General features: G+C 45.3%; 1 protein-coding gene across 4 annotated transcripts in view; it reads left to right on the forward strand.

Moving 5' to 3' along the window:
• The window catches only part of kirrel3b (kirre like nephrin family adhesion molecule 3b), a 172509-nt gene that overhangs the window by 60661 nt on the left and 87434 nt on the right, over positions 1-24414 (forward strand). The gene's annotated exons all lie outside the window — the stretch shown is intronic.

Here is a 24414-nt window from a genome sequence, read left to right on the forward strand (position 1 = left end):
GGGCGGTGAATTAAAGCTCAGCTAATGAGTTGAAGTTTCTTAATTTGTTCTCCTCAGTAATTCCAGAATGGATTAGCGGTAGCTTTAGTCGCCTCTTCCCACCGATTAGCATGGCTCGCTCGGTTTAGCATTTAACGGCGAGGAGGAGAGAGGAAAGGGGAGCAGTGGGGGTGGTTACACAGCTTAGGAGTCAACTTGTTCGCCGGCGGATGCGCAGCGGCGCCTCCTCGCGAGTCAGAGACAATGAGACATTGTCCATTGTCCCAATTAAGTCAGTGTGAGGAGTAAGAGAACATTTATTTGGACTTTTCACCCCGCTTGGCTGGGTTTCAAAAAAATCCCACAGAATCTGCTCATTCACTGTGCTGAGATTCAATTTAGAAATTATTAGGGTCCGAGTGACAGACGAAGTCTGACCGAGAGGAACCTATTGTTATTGTTAGGGGAATTATTCTTCTGATTTTTATTTTTGAACATTGGGGGCATATTAGGGGTATGTATCATATCCCAAAACTCACCAAATTTGGCAAGCTTGTCAGGCTTGGTGAAAATAGCCAGATGACATGGACCTCGAAATTCGGCTTTCAAAAATTGCTCTCTAGCGCCACCTGGAAGTTTGACCGGCGACGCCCCTCACCCAGTTTGTTCAAATGACTCGTTTTTTTTTTCACAAGTCCACTTGGACCTGCTCTACAAAAAAGCCTCTCAGGACCCTAAGCTCCGCCTACTTAAATTTTCCGCCATATATTTTTTGGTGAAAAACACATCAGAGGCGTTTGCTCCGACATACGGGGTCCAATTCAAACCAAACCTATTGGAGATAATGATCATGGAAGCTATATCATCTGAGATCTATCATCTTATTTCAAATATATCATTGTGGTAAGGATCTATGGCCCAGCGAACATTTTAGGGGCGTGTCCTGTTTTGTAATGCTCATAACTTCAACACTATTGGGAACAAAAAATAACAGACTGTCAGGATATGTGCAGAAGGGAGCCTGAAACATTCACAGCAAATTTCGTGCAATTTGAACCGTAGGGGGCGCTACAATAATTCACCAAAGTTGGCCGTTTTTGGCGTTTTTGGCCGTTTTTCGCTTGATTTGGCCCTTTTCCACTTTTTCCCCATCGATTATTTCTCCCACAAAACGCCAACAGAATCGGCTAAAAATCAGTTTTATAGAATCTCAAGACTTGAATAATGAACACTGTGAAAAAAAACGGACTTTTCGTCGGTAGGAAATTTTCGTTTTTTTACTGCCAATAATTTTGTACTTTCTGTGATTTCTTTATGTTAAAAACTATTGCTTAAACTCATCCAATACTAACGCAAAAAATCAGGTGTGATGCCAGTCAAGGCCTGAACACATTCACACGAAGAAACAAGCACATTTCTTGGAGGATCACCTATTGAGAAGTAAAATAACCAAATTTTTCTGTCCAAAATAATGTGAGCTCCTACGGCTGCCTGTAAACCAGCTGGCTCATAGCTCACCATCATAAGTGTTGGTCTGGACACCTGGAGATGCGTGTTCGATTCCAAGACAAGGCAGTGTTTTTTCATCACTTTTTTTTTTTACATTGAATTTACATGACGTGATCTCTACTTCACGTAGGGACACACGACGCATGAATATGTTCATGTAGTTAAAGCGCCACCTAGTGGCTCAACTGGACTTCCTTCAGTCCGCCCCAAATTTGTTTGACTAGCCCGTTATTTAGAATGGAATAAGAACTCTCTCTCTCTTTCTCTCTCCTCTCTCTTTTCCTTCTCTTCTCTCTCTCTCTCTCTTTTCTCTCTCTCTCTCTCTCTCTCTCTCTCTCTCTCTCTCTCTCTTCTGCCCTCCTCGCTGGTCTGATGCGAATCCGTATTGCCCTCTTACGTCATTTTCAAAATGAGCTATATTGATAGATAGCCAAGAGCAGTGGTCCTCAAACTAAGGCCCGCCTCCACATTTGGCCCGGCCCTCTGAACAATACCAGAGAGGCATTATGATTTTTTTTCAGTCTGGCCACGCAAATCCTAGACAAGCCCGTTATTTAGAATGGAATAAGAACTCTCTCTCTCTTTTTCTCTCCTCTCTCTCTCGCTCCTCTCTCTCTCCTCTCTCTCTCCTCTCTCTCTCTCTTCCATGACGTGGTCTATACTTCACGTAGGGACACATGACGCATGAATATGTTCACGTAGTTAAAGCGCCACCTAGTGGCTGAACTGGACTTTGTCGAATCCGCCCCAAATTTGTCGCGCTCGTTACAAGTCACGGCCCGGGTCCTCGGCGCCGGCTCCTTGCCGCCGGCTCCCCCGACCGGCGCGGGTGAGCGAGGACCCGTTCGACGCTGCTTGCAGCTTTAATTTCAAATTGTATTGTTTATAGTCATTTATTGCAAAAAGACTGCAACATATTAGTTACGAGAGAGTTTGTACTGAAAACACTCAATCCAGCTCTACATGGGGCGGCTGTAGCTCAGTGGGGTAAGAGGGCCGTCCTGCAACCGCAAGGTTGTGGGTTCGATCCCCGCTCTCCCCATTAGTTGCAAGTCGAAGTGTCCTTGAGCAAGGCACTGAACCCCCAGTTGCTTCCCGGGCGCTTCACCGCAGCCCACTGCTCCTTAATAACTAAGGATGGGTTAAATGCAGAGAACTAATTTCCCCTTGAGGATTAATAAAAGTTTATATTTAATTTATTTAATTTTACATGGCAGGGAGGATGAGGAGTCTGTGTGACTGGGAGGAAGGAGAATTAGGGTTTTGTTCTTGGCAATCCTGAATGTGAGGATTTGGCAACAGGGTAACAAATGAATAAACTAAAATGTATTTGTTTTAGTTCAACAGAAGCCATAATTCCACTCACTAAACGCATAGTCACATGTTTGGTAAGGAACACCGGCACACCTTCCACTTCCTACCCGTCCTCCAAATGATGAGAACAAAAAGAAAAAAAATGATCCATGACCTCGGAGCTCGCTGACGGTGCGTTATTGCAGATGGAATTTGATTGCGGTGAGACAGAAAGCGAGTCGTGAGACCACTCGGGAAGTTTTGTGATGACCATTGGTTGATGTGTCAATTACGCCTTCATAAGAGCACTCTGATCCCTTTTGAGGCCAACCCCCGTCTACATGTGGGAAACCTGGACGTCATTTTCTCTCACTCGTTCACATGCGACGGGTTCTCTAATTATCTTTACGTGGCGTCATCCATTAGGGAGGCGCCAACGACGATGAGTGATTCAGAGAAGGAGAGGAGTTGGGCGGGGGGGGGGGGGGGGTTAATCCGGTATATCGCCGCTTAAATACCAGTTACTTAATTTAACCTTTTGTTTAATTAACCTCAGATTTAAAAATGGAATTTGGTCCCGATCTGGTGTCAGATTGAGCCTTGAGGAGAGATGGAATCCAGTGATGAGGAGTGTGCCTGTGGGTGTGTGTGTGTGTGTGTGTGTGTGTCAGTGGAAATTAGTGATGATGTGAGGGGATTCAAGTGTCAATTCCGTCATGCTGAATTACCGGTGTCTTTGTGTTGTGCATTCAGTAACACTTATTATAACTTGACAACTGTGTCACAATGACGACGATCACACTGCGGAACAATGCTAGGTCACAAAAAACAAAAGCTTATTTTCCGTGTGCAGAAAAACTAATCAAGAACACTAAAAATAATCAAGGCTTTTGCATTTCCTACAGAATCTGCTTATTCAGTGTGCTGAGATTCAATTTAGAAATCATGTCAACTTGGTGGTTATTGTTTATTGTGATTCATTGCAAAAAGACTACAACACGTTAGTTACGAGAGAGAGTCGCACGTTTATACATAACGCGCTCGGAGTTTCTCCGCAGGAGCTTCAGGATGGTGGACTTAAGACTCGAGTCAATTAGGGTTAAATTGCTCCGAGGGAGGTGGGGAGCAGCCGAGCACGACCGCCGGACCTGGCGCCGCACCTGCTGCCGAATAATGAAAATGACCAGTCATCGTTTTTAATTCTCCTGCTACTCAGTGGCAGCCGAAGCCACTAAACGGAACACTAAATGGAAACCCTCCTCCTCCTCCTCCTCCTCCTCCAGCACATCGGTCCGTTGCCATGTCTCCTGTTGAAGTGACATGTGATCTTCTCACATGAACGTTCCTCGGACGTTTCCGTCGACGCTCGGATCGAGGAGAGCGACAGCTCACTGCTTGAGAGAGATGTATATAGTTTTTAAGAGTGATAATGGTTTGTGTTTGTGGCACACCTGCAACGAGTATTTCATCTTCTATACATGCATCGGGCTCCCGTGACTCGTCTACTCACGTCTGCCTTTTGCCTCTTATAAACACTGCTATGAACCCACTTATAACCCCCCCCCCCATGTCATTTAAGCAGCATGTTATGTTTAGAAACAAACATTTTGAGATCCCGCATCATGTGTGCTGGATGCTTTGATATTGGAAGGTGGATGTACCCATGGAACCATGATGTGGTATAGGTGATATCATAAAGAAATGAAAAATAATGATATTCCCTCAAGGAACAGGACCCAACACATACAGATCTTGCCTGATTACGCAACTCCATTTTTGTTGCGGCTTTTTGTTTCAACATTTGAGAACAAAATGGGATTCAACAATGAAATGAAAACCTTGCGAGGGCTGCTGGCAGTATTTGGGCTCCCACACCTTCATAACATCCAATAAAGGAGGTGAGAAGGTCCTGTAGCCAATTAGGGAGCAGTAAAAGACCAAGGCTCGGGAGACTGTTTTTATTGTCAAACAGATTCACTTCAAACATCCTCCGACTTATTCTTAGCCTCTGAGCCCCCCAGAGCAGAGGCTCGTGAAAGGTGTGTGAATATGCCCTTGCCTGGGAAATGTCACACCCGCACCGCGAACGCCGAGTGTGGAATTCAGACCTCGCTTAAGGTATGAAGTCAAAACGACTCTCGGTCTGGAGCCGAACATGTGCAATCTCATTAGGATCTCTTGTGCCTGTAGTGTAAAGGGGGGGAGCGGGGGAGGGGAGTGAAATATGCATATTCCGAAGCCTACGGCTGACGAATTAGTGGGTCGATGCTCCGCCGTGAGCATGAGCCGCCTGTCTGACCGAATAGAGCGACGTCGGGGATCTCTATTGGATGGACGGCTTTCATCTGGAAACTTGAATTGCCATGGCGACGGTCGCAATATGACTCAGGACGGGAGCGGGTAGGCAGGGCTTGTGACTTTCAGCGTCCTGTTTGCGAGCACTTATATGGCTCATGGTACTTGTGCGCCGATTTTTGTTTATCGTAGCTCGCTGCCGTTTCATCACGGGATGGATACTTTGTCAGACCGAGTGGTCGTGAAGTGGACGGCGGTCATCCGGTAACACGCGAGGGGTCCTCGGGTGCCAGTGCTCGACGAATGAGTCACTATTGCCTGTTAATATAGGAGTTCTATCACATATACTGAACTCTAAAAGTTTGTTTCACAACTATGTGGGGTGGAAATGCACATGTTAGTATGTAGGTCAGAGTGAAACCCGAGACCTCCGTTCATGGCATTTAATGAGGCGACCTGTTCTTTAGCCCGAGGGTCACACTACCGCTGACCTCTGCTGTGACCACAGTCGTGTTGACAGCTGCACTTCACACACACTCCCTCAGGCGTTGATGTGTCCGGAAATGAGAACCATCCTATAGGAAGACTTATGGAGTGCAGCTGTGGGCCTGGAACAACACGGAGAGGTGTGTATCACATGAGCGGGTTAACACACCTGGAACCCGAGCAACACAAAATGGGGAAAACCCGTACGCAGTGTGGAAAAAACAACAACAGCTAACTCGCTCTGCCGAGATGTTTGTTCTTTAGATGGGAAGGGAAACAGCGCGTGCTCATTTTAGATGTGGCGCTGATTCGTGTGTTTGTTATTTTCGGCTAATAGTCAGCCGGCCATATTTGTTCGGTTGAACGCCTTAACATTTAGCGGAGTTATATGGGCATCTTCACGGCTAATTGGTAGTAAGGAGCTTAATGTGCAAACAAAGACATCCAGAGTGTCATTTTCCTCATATGTGTTGGTAAATTCCTTCATGGTATTTTAGCCTTGGGTAAACATTTTGTTGAAGTACTCCTCGTAGTCCAGAGCAAAGGATCCCTTTGACTCATTCTACGTACATCTTATTATGTAATGACTCCGGCAGTTCATTTTATGGTAATCGCGGCTCCATTTTCCCAAGGTTACTCACAGAGTTGAGTCTTTTGTTCTCTTTTTGGGCACTAAACTGAGCTGAAGTTGCTATCAGGGGATCATGGGTAATTTCCATTGTTCAGTAGAGTACAACTGCCCACAAGTCAGACGATAGCAGGGACAAAAAGCTACTTTCATTATGTTTCCAAATAGAATCGTTTAACCACGAGCCTCTATAAGACCGTCCTCCACAACTTCCATAATGAGATTTCATCATTCATAAAAAAAAAAAATGAATTTTTTAAGAGGGATCTGTCATCAGCTTCGATTTTTCATGGGCAATACGCTGCCTTGCAGTCCACCCGTTGGTTTCCAGACAGGGTGAGCTGGCGGATGAGAGATGAACTTGAGGAGCTGCATTAGGATGCCTGTCAAATCTGTCAGTTCCCCAAACAGTGTGTGCATTGAGCCTCCTGATGATGAATTAATGACTAATCAGGATTTTGAAGAAAAAAGAAAGCCTGTGAAGTGAACGACGGCAGAATAACGATAGACTTTGATCATTTTGGCATTTGGCACACGTGAATCATTTGAATTCAGCGATGGAAATCCACTGCAAGCTGCGAGAATCATGAAATGTTCCCACAACGAAATGTCCACATCAACAAACCTACCGGTGAATCGCCGATATCCGTGAAGATTTAAGTTACCCCTCTCCTGCTCCGCAGCCGTCTGGGCTCAGACATCCAATCTTCCACGTGGACGAACCATTATTACGTCTATGATTGGACTCCCTGTGTGGGAATACCCCGCGGTCCCTCTCTGACTCGTCAGCCTAATGCTGTGTGGCAGGTCCGGCACTCCACCGCCTAAACACATCTGTCATGTTTTGTCATAGCGACACAGCAACCTGCCGACTCCCACCTCTGTGACAGGGTGTATGCTATATCACTCTGTGGATCTTTGTGCAAAGGAGAGAGACAGGTGGGCATGTGGTGGAACTTTTATGTCGGGCAATATCAAGGAAATGGATGTAGAGGCAACGAAAAGCTAAATGCAGGGAAGGCTGAAAGAAGCCAAATAGCATACAGCAGCGGTTCCCAAACTCAAGAATGCCGCGGCCCAATTTGAAATCTGAAAATCTTCTGCGGCTCGCCCAAGCCTTTAATCACAACCAGCGTTGTCGACGGGGCGACGGGGGGGGGGGGGGTGCTAGTGAGAGGGTGCTCACCTGTGTGTGCGGATGTGTCGGCGCGCATCACGACAGAGCGATGCGACCCGAGAAGTGTTAACAGGGTGCTGAGCGATTAAATATACCTCTTGTTCTGCCTGTTTTGTGATATACATGCCTAAAAGGCGCCTAATATTTCTAGACTGAAATATTATCGGCATTATAACTGAGGATTTTTTTAGTTGCCTATTTTGTGGTGCCCCCTCAGGACATGGTGCCCGACGCGCAGCGCGTCGTGCGCGTTATGGGAGCGGCGGCACTGATCACAACTCTGATCAAAACATAAACAAGGGACGATTAAATGACTTTCAGAATTTAACCGATTAAAAATGTATTAACCGACAATGTATGTTTTGTATACCATTTTCTCCGGAGCTCATATATATTTACTTTAATACTACAAGAGGGCGCCCCATTTGACATTGTTTTGTTTGGCGGTCAGAAAAATAGGTCAGATAAAAGAATAACACGTAATTTAAATCAAATATTTTTATATTAATTTCAAACTTTTCAAAATTGAAATTTTTTATTTTTTATTTATTTGTGCCGATTTTGTTTTAGTGGGGTTCATCACGGGATGGATACTTTGTCAGACCGAAAGGTCGGAAGTGGACGTGGGCGTCAATCCGCAACACGCGAGGGGTCCTCGGTGCCAGTGCTCGACGAATGAGTCACTATTGCCTGTTAATATAGGAGTTCTATCACATATACTGAACTCTAAAAGTTTGTTTCACAACTATGTGGGTGGAAATGCACATGTTAGTATGTAGGTCAGAGTGAAACCGAGACCTCCGTTCATGGCATTTAATGAGGCGACCTGTTCTTTAGCCGAGGGTCACACTACGCTGACCTCTGCTGTGACCACAGTCGTGTTGACAGCTGCACTTCACACACACTCCCTCAGGCGTTGATGTGTCCGGAAATGAGAACCATCCTATAGGAAGACTTATGGAGTGCAGCTGTGGGCCTGGAACAACACGGAGAGGTGTATCCACGAGGTTAACACACCTGGAACCCGAGCAACACAAAATGGGGAAACCACGTGCAGTGTGGAAAAAAACAACAACAGCTAACTCGCTCTGCCGAGATGTTTGTTCTTTAGATGGGAAGAAACAGCGTGCTCATTTTAGATGTGGCGCTGATTCGTGTTTGTTATTTTCTAATAGTCAGCCGGCCATATTTGTTCGGTTGAACGCCTTAACATTTAGCGGAGTTATATGGGCATCTTCACGGCTAATTGGTAGTAAGGAGCTTAATGTGCAAACAAAGACATCCAGAGTGTCATTTTCCTCATATGTGTTGGTAAATTCCTTCATGGTATTTTAGCCTTGGGTAAACATTTTGTTGAAGTACTCCTCGTAGTCCAGAGCAAAGATAGATAGATAGATAGATAGATAGATAGATATATACTTTATTAATCCCCAAGGGGAAATTTGTCGAGCCAGTAGCAGCAACACACAAGAATAAAAATAAAAATAAAAACACAAATATAAGAAGGGTTAGGGTGATCTGGCAAGAGGTGAACTGTTGTAGAGCCTCATAGCCGTCGGCAGGAATGTTCTCCTGTATCTCTCCTTGTGGCAGCGGAGCGTGAGGAGACGTCTGGAGAAAGTACTCCTCTGTCCCTGTAGGAGGTGGTGGAGAGGGTGGTCCGGGTTGTCCAATATGGACACCAGTTTCTTCAACGTCCTCCTCTCCACCACCTGTTCCAGGTGCTCCAGCTGGCAGCCGATGATGGAGCCAGCCTTCCTAACCAGTTTGTTAAGGCGGCTGGTGTCACCGGCTCGATGCTGCTCCCCAGCAGACAATGGCAAGTGCAGCACACTGGCCACAACCGACTGGTAGAATAACTCCAGCATCTTGCTGCACACGTTGAAGGATCAAGCTTTCTCAGGAAAAAGAGTCGACTCATCCCCTTCTTGTACACAGCGTTGATGTTGGCCTTCCAGTTCAGTCGGCTGTCGATGGAGACGCCCAGGTATACGTACTCCTCCACCATGTCCACGTCCACTCCCAGGACACTCAGAGGTGTAGGAGCTGTCGCCTTCCTCCTGAAGTCCACCACCATCTCTCTGGTCTTGGCCACGTTCAGCCGCAGGTGGTTCTCATCGGCCCACTTTACAAAGTCACTCACCACTGCCCTGTACTCCTCCTCCCGTCCATCCCTAATACACCCGACCACTGCAGAATCATCAGAGTACTTCTGCAGATGGCATGACTCCGTGTTGTACTGGAAGTCACTGGTGTACAGGGTGAAGAGGAAGGAGACAGAACAGTTCCTGTGGGCTCAACATCACTGACCACCGTTCCAGACAGCACCGCCCATTCTGACAAACTGTGGTCTGCCTGTGAGGTAGTCAGTGATCCAGGAGATGGTGGAGCGCGTCCACACGGCCACCGCAGCTTCTCACTCAGCAGCAGTGGCTGGATGGTGTTAAATGCACTGGAGAAGTCAAAGAAAGTGACTCTCACAGAGACAGCGGTTCCATCCAGGTGCGACTGAGCTCGTTGCAGCAGGTAGATGATGGCGTCGTCCACTCCCACATGAGGCTGGTAAGCAAATTGCAGAGGGTCCAGCGACGATTTCACCTGCGGCGGAGGTGGGCCAAGACCAGCCTCTCAGCACCTTCATCACATGGGAGGTGAGGGCGACCGGTCGGTAGTCGTTGAGGCCAGATGGTGTTGACTTCTTGGGGACAGGGACCAGGCACGACGTCTTCCACAGCACCGGGACTTCCCAGCCTCAGGCTGAGGTTGAAGAGGCGCTGCAGGACACCAGACAGCTGGGTGGCGCAGGTCTTTAGGACCCTGGGGCTGATGCCATCAGGACCTTCAGCTCTGCGCTGGTGTAGTTTCTCCAGCTGTCTTCTCACCTGGTCAGTCGTCACAGAGAGAGGGGGGAGGGTGGAGGAGCCCATTGTTATTGAGGGCTCGGTGGATGTGCAGCTCAGCAGGGGGGACAGAGGGGGAGGAGGTGTTTGGATCCCTTTGACTCATTCTACGTACATCTTATTATGTAATGACTCCGGCAGTTCATTTTATGGTAATCGCGGCTCCATTTTCCCAAGGTTACTCACAGAGTTGAGTCTTTTGTTCTCTTTTTGGGCACTAAACTGAGCTGAAGTTGCTATCAGGGGATCATGGGTAATTTCCATTGTTCAGTAGAGTACAACTGCCCACAAGTCAGACGATAGCAGGGACAAAAAGCTACTTTCATTATGTTTCCAAATAGAATCGTTTAACCACGAGCCTCTATAAGACCGTCCTCCACAACTTCCATAATGAGATTTCATCATTCATAAAAAAAAAAAATGAATTTTTTAAGAGGGATCTGTCATCAGCTTCGATTTTTCATGGGCAATACGCTGCCTTGCAGTCCACCCGTTGGTTTCCAGACAGGGTGAGCTGGCGGATGAGAGATGAACTTGAGGAGCTGCATTAGGATGCCTGTCAAATCTGTCAGTTCCCCAAACAGTGTGTGCATTGAGCCTCCTGATGATGAATTAATGACTAATCAGGATTTTGAAGAAAAAAGAAAGCCTGTGAAGTGAACGACGGCAGAATAACGATAGACTTTGATCATTTTGGCATTTGGCACACGTGAATCATTTGAATTCAGCGATGGAAATCCACTGCAAGCTGCGAGAATCATGAAATGTTCCCACAACGAAATGTCCACATCAACAAACCTACCGGTGAATCGCCGATATCCGTGAAGATTTAAGTTACCCCTCTCCTGCTCCGCAGCCGTCTGGGCTCAGACATCCAATCTTCCACGTGGACGAACCATTATTACGTCTATGATTGGACTCCCTGTGTGGGAATACCCCGCGGTCCCCTCTCTGACTGCGTCAGCCTAATGCTGTGTGGCAGGTCCGGCACTCCACCGCCTAAACACATCTGTCATGTTTTGTCATAGCGACACAGCAACCTGCCGACTCCCACCTCTGTGACAGGGTGTATGCTATATCACTCTGTGGATCTTTGTGCAAAGGAGAGAGACAGGTGGGCATGTGGTGGAACTTTTATGTCGGGCAATATCAAGGAAATGGATGTAGAGGCAACGAAAAGCTAAATGCAGGGAAGGCTGAAAGAAGCCAAATAGCATACAGCAGCGGTTCCCAAACTCAAGAATGCCGCGGCCCAATTTGAAATCTGAAAATCTTCTGCGGCTCGCCCAAGCCTTTAATCACAACCAGCGTTGTCGACGGGCGCGGGGGTGCTAGTGAGAGGTGCTCACCTGTGTGTGCGGATGTGTCGGCGCATCACGACAGAGCGATGCGACCCGAGAAGTGTTAACGGGGTGCTGGCGATTAAATATATCTTTTGTTCTGCCTGTTTTGTGATATACATGCCTAAAAGGCGCCTAATATTTCTAGACTGAAATATTATCGGCATTATAACTGAGGATTTTTTTAGTTGCCTATTTTGTGGTGCCCCTCAGGACATGGTGCCCGCGAGCGCGTCGTGCAGCGTTATGGAGCGGCGGCGCTGATCACAACTCTGATCAAAACATAAACAAGGGATGATTAAATGACTTTCAGAATTTAACCGATTAAAAATGTATTAACCGACAATGTATGTTTTGTATACCATTTTCTCCGGAGCTCATATATATTTACTTTAATACTACAAGAGGGCGCCCCATTTGACATTGTTTTGTTTGGCGGTCAGAAAAATAGGTCAGATAAAAGAATAACACGTAATTTAAATCAAATATTTTTATATTAATTTCAAACTTTTCAAAATTGAAATTTTTTATTTTTTATTTATTTATTGTAAATGACCTCTCGCGGCCCACCTGCAGTACCTTCACGGCCCACCAGTGGGCCGCGGCCCACACTTTGGGAATCGCTGGCATACAGTATATACAAGCGGAAATGAAGAAATAGAAACAGCCTTGCAAACACTTGCATAAAACCCCTCCGTATTTCATCATTTACATGCTGCATATGTACACAGCATTAACGGTTCCAATAGTAGCCATCCTATTGGCCCTGTGGTCTGATTCATAGCACCTAACTTTACAGCTTCCTCAATCTGAATCAGAACAGTAAGCGTTGGCCCTTCTTCTCTGTCCTGTTATCTATTTACTGCCAAAAGGGCCGAATCCCACATGATGAAATGGCAACAGTAATATCTGAGAATCTATAGGATGAACAAAAACAACAACCCTGCAAGTACTTTCTCACCCAATCCCGAAACTGCTCTTATCTAACACCCTGTGCGTGAATATCGTCTCTGATTCGCTTTCATCTCAAGTTTCTATTGATTAGATCTCTCCCATAACATTTGACCCTCCAGCATCCAAAGTACAAGACGGACTTGAGGCATTAAGCAATAAACTAGTGTCCATATAGACGAGTACGCATATGTGTGTGTGTGTGTATTGTTTTTCGGAGATGTTGTTGAAGGCTTGTTTTTGCCGTTGCCTTAGAATGACATACATTGCATAAGACTCACATGAGAACAACATCTGAAATGGAAATGTACAATCAATAATTCAGAGTCAAGTAACTGATTCTCTCTCACTCTCACTATCTCTCTCTCACTTACTTTGGTGGGCAGACTTTTGGGTTACACAGCACGGCTCCACTTAATGGTGTATTTCTCTGGAGGCAAGAAAATGTATGTGGGGCTTTTGACATGAGCCACACACACACATGCATATGCTTTAGGACTCCAGCTGTGCTAATTAAGCCGTCAACGTTTTGGATAATGGAAATGTTAATATAGATATATAGTTTTCTGTATTATTTGATGGATTTATTTATTGGCAATGCTTTATTCTTTTGTTTTCTGACCCACAGCGAAACAATTTTGAACATATAGTCCACGTTGCTGCAAATTAACCATTTTGAAAAATATTTTATAAAATATATATACAAAATAATAAGTACAGACAACGGGACTGTATCAAACAACACTCCAGCGCCCGCGTTGCAGCGAGCAATCAATCTGCATTTTGGAGAGACTAAGCTATTGTTTGTGAAGTACACCAGCCACCAAACACACACACACATACTCTGGTCCCTGTGTTTTGATAGTGGAGTCACAATTACCCATTTTAATAAGTAGTAATTTCAGTGGCACTCTTCGAACAAATGTGTGAAATCAAATGAAACCAGCTGGCAGCCTGGACAAAGCTCTTTTGATCATTGCAACATGCATGAGGTCATTAACTTATTGCACAGTGGCGTGTGGGCTTTTAATGCACGCATCAACCACGGGGGTTTCTGAGAAATGCGCATGCGTGTGATTATTCACCGTCAATGCTATTAGCACTTACAGTGCACGAACAAGCCAAGTTGAAACACTTGTTCCCAGTGGCCAGGCCGCGGGAGTGACAGGGATGAAGGTTAAGACAGCCGCTGTCACTCAAGATCTCCTTGGCTGTCGTCAGGAATGTGGCGCTTGTCATCACATCAAGCAGATGACGGGTCACAGGTGGAGTTAAAAGTAGAAGCGGCTATGCAGAGAGTTAGCCATGACTGACAGGAGGAACAGAGCAATTACAGTAGCTGCCAAGCGGTTGGAGTTCACGGGAGGTGAGGATAATCAGAGTGTGTCTGTTCCCTTAAGTTTTTCCATTTCAATGTCTGCATGTTTTTCGAGCTATATTCACTTGCCATTCAGCGTCTCCATGGTTCTACATCGTAAAAAGCAAACAGGATTCAGTTCTGCTCAACAGTTACGAAGCAGTGACTCTCATTCTCGCCCAGGTGTCTTATGAGATGCATTATTAATTACCCCAAATTGCCCAATTCATCACCAACATGAAACCAATTCCACTGTTCATCCTATAACTACGCCCTAGAAGGAGTAGAATTTTGCTCTCCTAAGTTCCCCCTCCTTAATATAAAATAAGAAATTGAAGTACTTTGATGACAAAGTGTAATGCCTATGTTATGTGGGCTAGTTATGGTGCTGCATGTACAAATTAAATGATGAATTGCAGGTTCTTCCCCCAGCGCTCTTCGTCAAGCGTAAAGAGCGGAGGGGTCACGTGCAGCGCACCGGCATCTCCGTGGCGTGTCGGCTCTCTGAACAGCAGGAAACAAACATGGCCCCTCTCCAGGAACACAAGATGGCACAGGCAGATGGCCAGTTACATCCCATAATGCCTAATTGTAAATGATGAGGCAGGTGTCAAAGGAGGCCTACCTACAAATGCAGCGGAATTCGTAACACGGTGTCTGTGCAGAAAGTATTCTGTAATCTTTAAGAGTTGGAGAGAAGTTGCTTTTGAAACTATCAAGTATTTTTTGAGATAGTTTAATGAAAAACCTCCAGGGAAGAAAGGTGTTTTATTTCAATTAATATGTAAAATTAATAAAAATGACTACTATAGAACACTAAACAAAAATATAAGACGGGTAGTTTATGTTTAAAGAACAAAATGACTCCTTGGTTATGTTCAGGGAACAATATGTGTTGGTTCACGAACAGCAATCTCTGGGTTAAAGCCTTGCATTTTTTTTTTACCAATAAACCACCACAACATCCCCTTTTCAGACTTCCAGGGATACATTTGAAATGGATTGGTCATGGGTCAAAGGCACGACAAAATAAGTTCCCTTAAAAACATACTTCACAATGCAGTTTGTGTGATACTTTTTAGGAGTCAAGGCTGCACACTGAGTATTTCAGAATAATATTGAGTCTCTCTGTAGATGAGAAATGGGAAATAAGTTCAATAGTTAGTGACTGTGTTGGATTTTACAATAAAGTGTAAGTGAACATTTTCTTGGGCATTGTGGGACACCATGATACCTCTAAAATGTGTTAACTTACAGACTTGAATAAATGTAGTCGGGCTCTGGGTGATTTATTCATTACCTTGCTTCAGCTGAAGCAGTTACAACATGTCATGTGTCTTTGTAGAATTCATTTTGTGGTCCACATCTGTTGCTCTGGTCGATAGTAGACCAGAAACACTTTTCATGTATTCATTAGTTTCCTGAAGTTTCTTAAAGAGTCAGTCATCCATTTGACACATGAAGACAAGTTTAAATTCAAATATTCATCGTCTTGTATAATGTCTTTTTTGAAGTCTGTTTCTTGGAATCCACAAGCTAACAACCGTGTCCCTAAGGGCCTCGTCGCGATGGTATCCTCGCTACGAGCCATCTGTTCCTTGTGTAACCAAAGTGAGAGCCGTGTCCGTATGTTCGGCACCAAGTCAAACACAGTGGGTGTTGGCTTCCACCAGTTTTGTCCTTTGTCACCAATTCATCAGTCATTTCCACGGACAGAATCGCAGGGCGCAGCTGTGGGGATGGAGCGCGTACTGTTCAGAAGCCTCAGAATTGCTTCAACTCTTTACACAAGCCGTAACATACATATAGATATATATGAGCTTCAGCTTCGACAGGGGTCGAACAAAGGAGGCAAACAATAAGTACGGTGAAAAACTTAAGCAAACAAGGAATATTTATTGGCAGAGTTAAGGCTTAATGAAGGTAAACTAAAGCAGAAGCAAAAAGACGTCAGGGTCTCCAAGGCCAAGACAGTAAACCAAAACCCCCATGCTAACTAGAAAATAAAAGGTCACACTGAACTACCGTAGTAAAAGGAAAAACAATACTGAGCTCCCTGTGTAACCACAAAACAGGAACAAACAGACACAAGAAAAATGGCAGAGAACCCCGACACAGCTCCACCAAAAAAGACACAAATGGTAGCCAACACTTAGGGACCATACCACGGAAGGGTCACAGCTCGGAGGTGAAGAGAGAGTGAAACACTTGATCTTGAGGTAGATATATGTCCCGCCGACTGATTATGTGATGCCTCTCAGGTGGTGTTGCTTCAGGCGTGCCAGACCTGAAACAGATAAGTCCACCCTCTTCCTGGAAGAGGGCCGTCTAAGTCAGGGGACGTAACAGGGCAGTTTGCAGCCCATCGTGAATTGGAATGAGAGTCGTGAGACTACCTCGAAGTCTGCCAGAAAATGGTGGAATGCGTCCTCCGGGAAAACAATTCAGCAGTAAAGATGTGTTGACATCGATGAGTCACTCAAGGTTGTTGTTACAAGGCCTTCGGAGGGCACTTTGAACGTCTCGGTCCGTTAACCAAGTCTGCATTGTTGTCTCTTCGTCTCTTGTTTGCTCGCCGCTGTCCCCCTCACAGGTCACCGTGTCCCTAATCTCCTCCTCGTCCTTCCAAACCCGATTATTGGCCCTCCGTCCAGACAAAAGTCACTTCTGTTAATGAGAACAAACCTTTTAGTCGTTGAACATGCGTCTTCTCTTCTCAGACCGGCCAAGGCCGAAGCACATTTGCAGCAGGCCGTCATTAATTGGAAGTGTCTACCCTCTCCGTCTTTCCCTGACCCCTGCCACCTCTCTGTTGTGGCTGCACAGCTCCCGTCCAGAAGCGACGAGTTGCTAAATGGCCATAACCGACCATCCGGAACGACCGGGCAGTGAATATTAAAAATCCATCAAGCAGCAAATCAACAAGCCGGTACATGGCAAACACCATTATTTTCAAATGGTGTTACTGTCACCCTTGGTTCTCCATTAACACCGCGGTCTTATAAAGAAAGTGAATCAGCGCCATTATTGTCTCTGGGAACCAACAACCTATTAGGGACTTTTGACCCACTGGTTCATCACTCTGTCACGGCCGTGTGACGACAACAGTGTCGAGAAGGAGAGACCGTGTGTGTGTGTGTGTGAGGGTAGGTGGGGGTTGGGGGAATAAGAGAGGGACTCAAACTTCAGAAGGACACCCACAGCTCATGGGAAGGAAAAAACAGCTTCTGAGAGCCTTGGACAAAGAAAAGATGTTGATTGCTTGCACTGATAGCCAAAGGTTGTCCCTATAAAAGCTTGCCCTTTCCTGAGCAGCCTGGCCTCTCGCTCATATGAGCACGCTCATATGTTTTTAACGATGCTCTCTACCATCTCTGCTCTCAGCCTTCGCCCCAGGAAGACAGACCCTGTTCCAGTAACCTCGCCCCTCCCCCCTTTCTTAGAGGAACACACAAACACATTTGATGAAGCTCTACCACATGTGGAATTCTGCTGGGGGTGTATTTGTCAGGCCGGAGGTGCTGGGTGGGGGGGGGTCATACAGGTGGAGCCCTTGAAATGCAGGTTGTACAGTGCGAATGCTCAGGGAGAAAAGAATAGAACCAAGCCTCAGGCTGTTTAACGTGTTAACCCCCACCCGTTTTTTTAGGTTTCTGCTCGAAATGACATACCCAAACTAAAAAGGGTGTAGCTCTGCAACCACACAAGCTATTTGAATAATGTTGGTGTTATAATAAAGGGAACACATGTGAGCTTTTGTTCAGATGTGTAAATATTAGCATATATGTTACTGGTTAAGAGTAAATAAAGATGAATCTTCTATTTTCATAGAAGTTTCAGGTTCGATTAGAAAAAAAGCACTTTCAGGATGAATATATCCTGGATGGATGCACAGCAAAGGCCTAAAATCACCCAGATAATAATACAACTTGTGAACAGACTCTCTGCAAAGTTTGACTCAGAAAAAATAAAGCAGAACAATAGTTGGAGACTTTAGTAAAGAGAATTTAGGCGAGGTCTCTAAAATTTGCATTTGGGCCCATTGAAGCACCATCTGTGCCATTTGACTTTTCTCATGTACCAAACCATTTCTTTCACTTTCACTTTTACTTGTGGTGATCAATACATGCAAATACATCATTATGTGGCTTTAAAACAGTAAATCAATGGTGCGTGTGCGTGCTGTGCGTAAAGCCGGTTTTTGGATCTGTCACAGCGCAGCTGTTGCGCGCGCAGATATCTCCGCTGGGGAAGGGCGGATTTTAAAGAACGACACGTCATTGGAATACTTAGAGCCAATAGAATCGATTGGTACCAAGAAAGACAAGATTGACAGCACTGTGAGCCAATAGGAGACAGAAAGGCGTCGCCATATTTGAAATGTGAAATCCGATTAGCTGAAATTGAACTTCCTGACAGCTGATTATGACGCTTCCCCAAAAGTCCGCCTGGTTTTTAAAGGGACATACACACACTAAAGCCATGCCAGCTGGAATGCAGGGGAGAGAAACGTTTTTTCTTCTCAAGAACAAAAGTATGTTGAATTTGCTGAATGTAAAGCTATGAAGCGATTAATATTTCTGTGTTCTTTGGCTTATATCTCCGTGATACTTTGGTGCAGAAGGATTCTGTAAAGATATTTAGAATCTGTGTGAAGTCCTCTTGCTTTCGAACATCTCTTCTTTTATGATTGCACAAAGCTACATGTCGCTAGCTATGGAAACGTTCTGAGTGGGCCGACACCTGACAAAATTATGATCATGATATTTGTATTTTTATTTTAGTTGGTGTTTGAGTTGTGTTTAAATGGCTCACTGATACTTGTAGCCCCAGTTGTCTTCTTTAATTTGATGTTCAACATCAATATATTTGCTCATGTTTATTATAATATTATAGACAGTTTAGAACAAAACATCAAATCTGCCCCACAGGTGGGGCAATGGGGCTTAAGTGGTGACCTCTGTCAGAATGCACCGCTGGACAATGTATAGGAAGAATAGTCGAGATGTTATATATATGAACAGATATTTTGCTTCTTTCATAGGGCTGTCTGTGAAATTGTATATCGGCTGACCAAGATGGAGTTGAGGGGATTGTGACGTTAGTCGTGGAAATCCGTTTTCGAGGGGGAAGTAGCTTCTCTCCAAATGGCAGAATTGGAGATGGGGGAATGAAACGGCTAATTGTTTTGTTCATTTGAAAAAGGTAATTGGATCACTGAAATTAAAATGACACTCTATTAATTAGCAAAAATCAGAGTTGTTTATTTACAGTGCAACACTGAAGATAACTTGCGCGTAATACACTATATTTATACAGTGTTTCTTTTGTAATCTGTATTAATTGCTTTAAACTGTATGCGTTGCAGTACACTACTGATGTTTTCTTCTTATTGTTAACAGATACTGTACATTGCAGACATATGCTAGAAATAACAACATCTTTTATATGAAATTCCCGGTGTTGACATTGTCAGCTCAGTTTTAAATCGAAAAAAGTAATAACTCATTAAACCCTGAGCACGGAGAAAAAAGCAGGTGAGTCAAGTAACAGCTTTATGGAACAGAACATTTCTTTAAAGGTAGCATATACAAATTCAAAAGGTATTATTTGAACTCAGAATCTATCCAATAAACAAAGTGCTACCCTGTCAAAGGGCATGAATGGAAATGTAACTTACATCTAAAAACCGAGGTTGCTTTAAGCAACTTCGGATTCAGAAATGGGTCTCAGATGAAAAAAACATGCACCACACTTTACAATATTTGGCCAATCCCCCTGACAAAGAGGAAAATACCTCCCCCACTATTATAGCAAAATACACTGTTAGTTTATATTTGCCAGTACAAGGCAAGTATAGCATCAGCCGTAAATCACTGAATCTCAACAGGAAGCAGTTGTACCTGCCATATTCTTGCTCGGATGATCCTGATAATGTAATCAAGAATTAAACCCAGAGTCACGTGTATTTAATTTCATCTTCTCAACATGGTATCAATAATAACTGTTCTATTTGATTCCAGAATGGAGGATGAACAATGATTAAATGGCGGTTGCATGTAGCTTCAGATCAAATGAAAAATACTGCATCAAATATTTAGGTATCCTACCGTTTAATGTTCAGTGTTGTTTGGGCTTCAAAAAGCACAATCTACAGTTTATTACTGTGTTGTAAAAAACTATTAGATTGTGGCTTTTCATTTTTCAGCAATTCCTAATATTAAGTTATCGTGAGACAACCGTTTTATTCTGGCGCTGCCATCTGGGTTCCTAGTTTACCTCTAAATCGCTGATGTTCTGTGCCTCTCCAGTATTTTCCTCCATTGTTGGGTTGATATGGGCCTCTGTGAGTTGCCGCAATGCTCGCATCGCCATCATGCACACAACAAAGAGACAGACGATCCCTAGACAGCTAGCCTTTGGCAAAGGACTCTGTCCCGCTGACCCACTCCATGCGGCCAGCTGAGCGTCCCACGCCGCCTTCCCCACTCCACAGCATATGGAAGAAGTGAAGCGCTGCCAATAGAGCAAACGGTGGTTTGGATCCATCTGCGCGCAACTGTCAAAAGGTGGCGCCCCGGAGGGATGGGGGAGGGGGGGTCTTTCCATACTAAACTCTGCTCCAATCGGGTCGCGCGGGTGTGCCGAAGAGAAACGGCTGCAATATAAGCGTCCTCCTCCCTCCGGCAAACTTATTTCATCAAGTATTTCATCTCTCCCAATCTACAAAACCATTTGCACAGACACCCATAAAAATAAAAAAAAGGAAAAAAAGTGAAATGATAACACTGTATTGTGTCTAAATGCGGGTGTTATTGTTAATATATACTTTCAAGTCTCATAAGAAGGACCGAATTGAATTTTGAAAAGATTATTGTACATGTGTTTGACATGCCGTTGTTTTTTTCTTCCTTTTTCATATGCAAATAAATGAACAGCGGCCGCTGTGTCTGATGCTCCCTCTCTCCCTGCCACAGGGCAGACATTAGTGTCACGCTCTCTTCAATAGAGGCATGTCATGAAAGACGCATCAATAACCGGAGACGGCTCGATGTTCTCCATTATTATTATTATTCGTTAATGCTAGCAGAGGCATGATTTAATGCCTCTCTCATTTTTTCATCCTGCCTGCTGTGTGTGGAGTTTCATTAGCATACAAAGTCCTGTTTTAGTGGTGTGTGTGTAGGTGGGTGGGGTGGGGGGGGGGGGGGTAGATAGCAGCCAGCCAGTTAGCTCATCTTCCTAACCCCCTTTGTGTGCGTTTCCTGCTCCAAGGGCTAAGCATGACGGCTCCGTGGCATGTTTTCGAGACTCCGTCCCATTACTCCTTCCCACACACACACACACGGCGCTCTAAACCCAGCAGAGTTCCTCAGATGCGCCCCCCCCTCCCCCGTTACTATAAGAACGAGGGTCGAAGACAACCCGCATTTGGCAAAGGGAATATAGAAGTTGGGCGAAGGTAAAAAAAGAAGAAAAAAAGTAACGTGGGCATCTGTGCTTACTCAGCTGAGTTTGTATGTACGTGAGTGAGAGAGAGACGGAGAGGGAAAGAGAGAGATGCAGCAAGAATATAAACTCTGCTTAGATGGGCGGTTTTATATTTGGAAAATCATTCCACGCCTCTCATAACAGGCATCTTCTCCTATTCCATCTGGGAGATGGCGCTCGCTTTTCCTATTTTTTTTTGCCTGTCATGCGCTTGGGGGCTGCGGTGTAAACTTGCTGGCAGGCTTAAAGCCTGGAAAAGGCATCTCTATGCAGGGCGGCGCTGCTGTGTTCCCTCAGCCTTCCAAAGTATCTCCAGCATCTTCAAACCCTTCCAACTTTCCCCCCGGTACCTAAATGAGAAGCATCGACAATGTCAGGGGAAGATATCCAGTCGACAACCTCTTCAGTTCTCCCCCAGTTGTGCCTCCCTAACCGTGACGAGTTATTTCACACTAACAGAAACAAGACAACACACACACAATTATGGATATTTCAAATTCAGACTGGAGGGTCTCCAAAGTCCAAAGTAGATTTAATGTCAGATTTAATATATCCCCCACACACACACACACACCGCTTGTATCCTGGATCAGCCCTCATGCCAATTGGTCAACTCGGGCCAATAAAGCCAATACCTTTCAGGGATACTGTTTAACATAACTGCAAGTAACACTTTTCCATGCCAGACAGCTGCACCCGTGACCCGCTGTCAACGTCGGAGTGAATTGCTGTCACTTTAATTTCACAATATAGCATCTGGTGTGATATCGCCCGAAAACTTCAAATGTCAGCTTGCACCAAAGCGCTGTGACGGGCAAGAAGAAGGTAGCGTGTGTTTATGCGTGTAAAAAAAAAAAAAAAGGAGAAGGGTATTGCAGATGTTTGAGAGTGCAGTGGGAATAAAAAAATAAATGTAAAAAAAGGCCTCCATTATAATGTGTTACCTCGCTCAGAGGAAGAAGCCATACAAGGTGTATAATGGCATTCAGCGGCGGCATAGAACTGGGAATATATCTAATTACCATGGGCTAATCATCAAGGAGGCTATATGGGCTGTTTCTAAAAGGCTGCAACAGACAGCGGTCTAAGCCGGAATATTCCGACGTGTTCAATATCTGCCTACATCAACGCCGAGTGTCACCACTGCACATTTCAACACGGCACACACTCGAACACGTGTAGCGCGCACAGCTCCCCTGCGGCGGATGCAGCGGTTTCCTTTAATAACTTGCATTAGAGTAGAAGCACATCCCTGGAGGGCGGCGCTCCCAGATTGAAGTCTAGCGCTTCCACCTCCCCAGGTCGCGGCGCCCGATCCCTCACACTGGCGAGGCAAAACTTTGGACACGGAGTAAATGTCGGGCACCGTGTGCTCATGTTCAATCGCGTCACACTAAATTTCATTCAATGCTGTATAGTTGCGCGTAGCTCAGTTGGCTTAGGGCGCGAGAAGTTGCCGCATGGAGTGTGTGTGTGTGTGTGTGTGTGTGTGTGTGTGTGTTTTTCGCAGGACATCTTGACGGGCCAGGGTGCCCGCAGATTCAGAGGGGCTTCTGTTAAGGTGGCTGCATAATTAGGACAACTCTGTTGACTGCTGCTTTTTTCATCTTCCCCTTCTGCTCCCCCGTGCTTCCACTTCATGAGCTCTCCCACGTGTGGTAAAAATCCAAAATCCAACTCTTAGTATGGTGTCGATTTGCGTTTTCTCCTCTGTATCGACATCTCGGAGCAACACACACACCATGTCTTTCTTGCTTTTCACGTCATCCGTTTGGTCTTTTTGAGGCCCTCACGAGAGGAATGTATTGTGACAGTTCCACAGAGAGCACTTGTCATGCTGTAAACTACAACAACATGTCTAATTGAGCCGCACAGCTAAAAGCCATCCATTTGCCAAAACCAGCCAGGAACTGCTGGAGTGAAGTGCGAGTGGAGACCCGTGTGTGTGTGTGTGTGTGTGTGTGTGTTTGGCGGGCTGTAAGACGAGGGATCCTGGCTGTGATGGAATGCTCCGTGTTGAAGTCTGTCCTCCTGTTGTGCTCCAGGTAATAGCTGACATTTTTTCATTTGTGCACCTAATTGCTGATTTACACTGCCTCTAATGGCATGTGAAGTGGGATCCAGACTCGGTAATGGGCGAGGGAATCGAGCCAGAAGTGTCCAAACGGCTCACTCTCCTTCGGCCGTCCCTCCCTCCCTTCGCTCTGCCCCTCTTGTCTCTTCCACTCCTCCGTCGCTGGCTGACGTCTTCTTTTTGCATCCTTTATTTATGCGCTCTTTCATCAGTATGGCGTCCTCCTGGCCAAATGCCAAGTCAAATTGTCACTTAAGATCAGAGATGAGTTTATCTCTCTTTCACTCACTTTTGTCCCCCCCCCCGCCTCCTTTCTTTTTTCCTTTTTTTTCTTCTGTGGCCGTCTTCACATCTTCCCAATCCCTTCATGGGATGACTTGTGCAGTCCCTGCATACCGAGGCTAACAAACGGTTTCGAGATCAGTTGACTGGAAAGAATGGAAAGCAGGCTGGCGGAAAGCGAGTCAATGGCTCGGCTTAAACCGACACCGAGCGGAACGACACGCTGTACCCCCCTGCATTTAGCGAGGATTATGAATTTCGGGAAATGGGACGCAATATGTTTTGTTCGTGATTAGGGAAGCAAATGCAAAATGAATATATTTACCATATGAAATGCATCCCAATCAGTAACACAATACAGTGACAACATTACTGCCTGGTGCCGTCGTTCTATATTTGATGTGGTTATGAAGCGGAGACAAAGAGATGGAGGGAGGGATCAACCATTTATTGCAGCATAAGGCCCAAGTCATTTCCTGGAAATGAACACACACTGGGGTGTGATATATGGGATCCCCTCTGCCATGTAACGGCAATCTAAGTGTCCTTTATGATTTCAGTCAAAATCCCTCGTCCTTGTGCGGTGCAACTAAACACATTAAGGAGAAATGACGGATGGTCCCTGTGTGTGTGTGAGGAAAGAGGGTGGAGG

This window comes from Pseudoliparis swirei, chromosome 20 (assembly GCF_029220125.1).
Source record: "Pseudoliparis swirei isolate HS2019 ecotype Mariana Trench chromosome 20, NWPU_hadal_v1, whole genome shotgun sequence".
Classification (NCBI taxonomy): domain Eukaryota; kingdom Metazoa; phylum Chordata; class Actinopteri; order Perciformes; family Liparidae; genus Pseudoliparis; species Pseudoliparis swirei.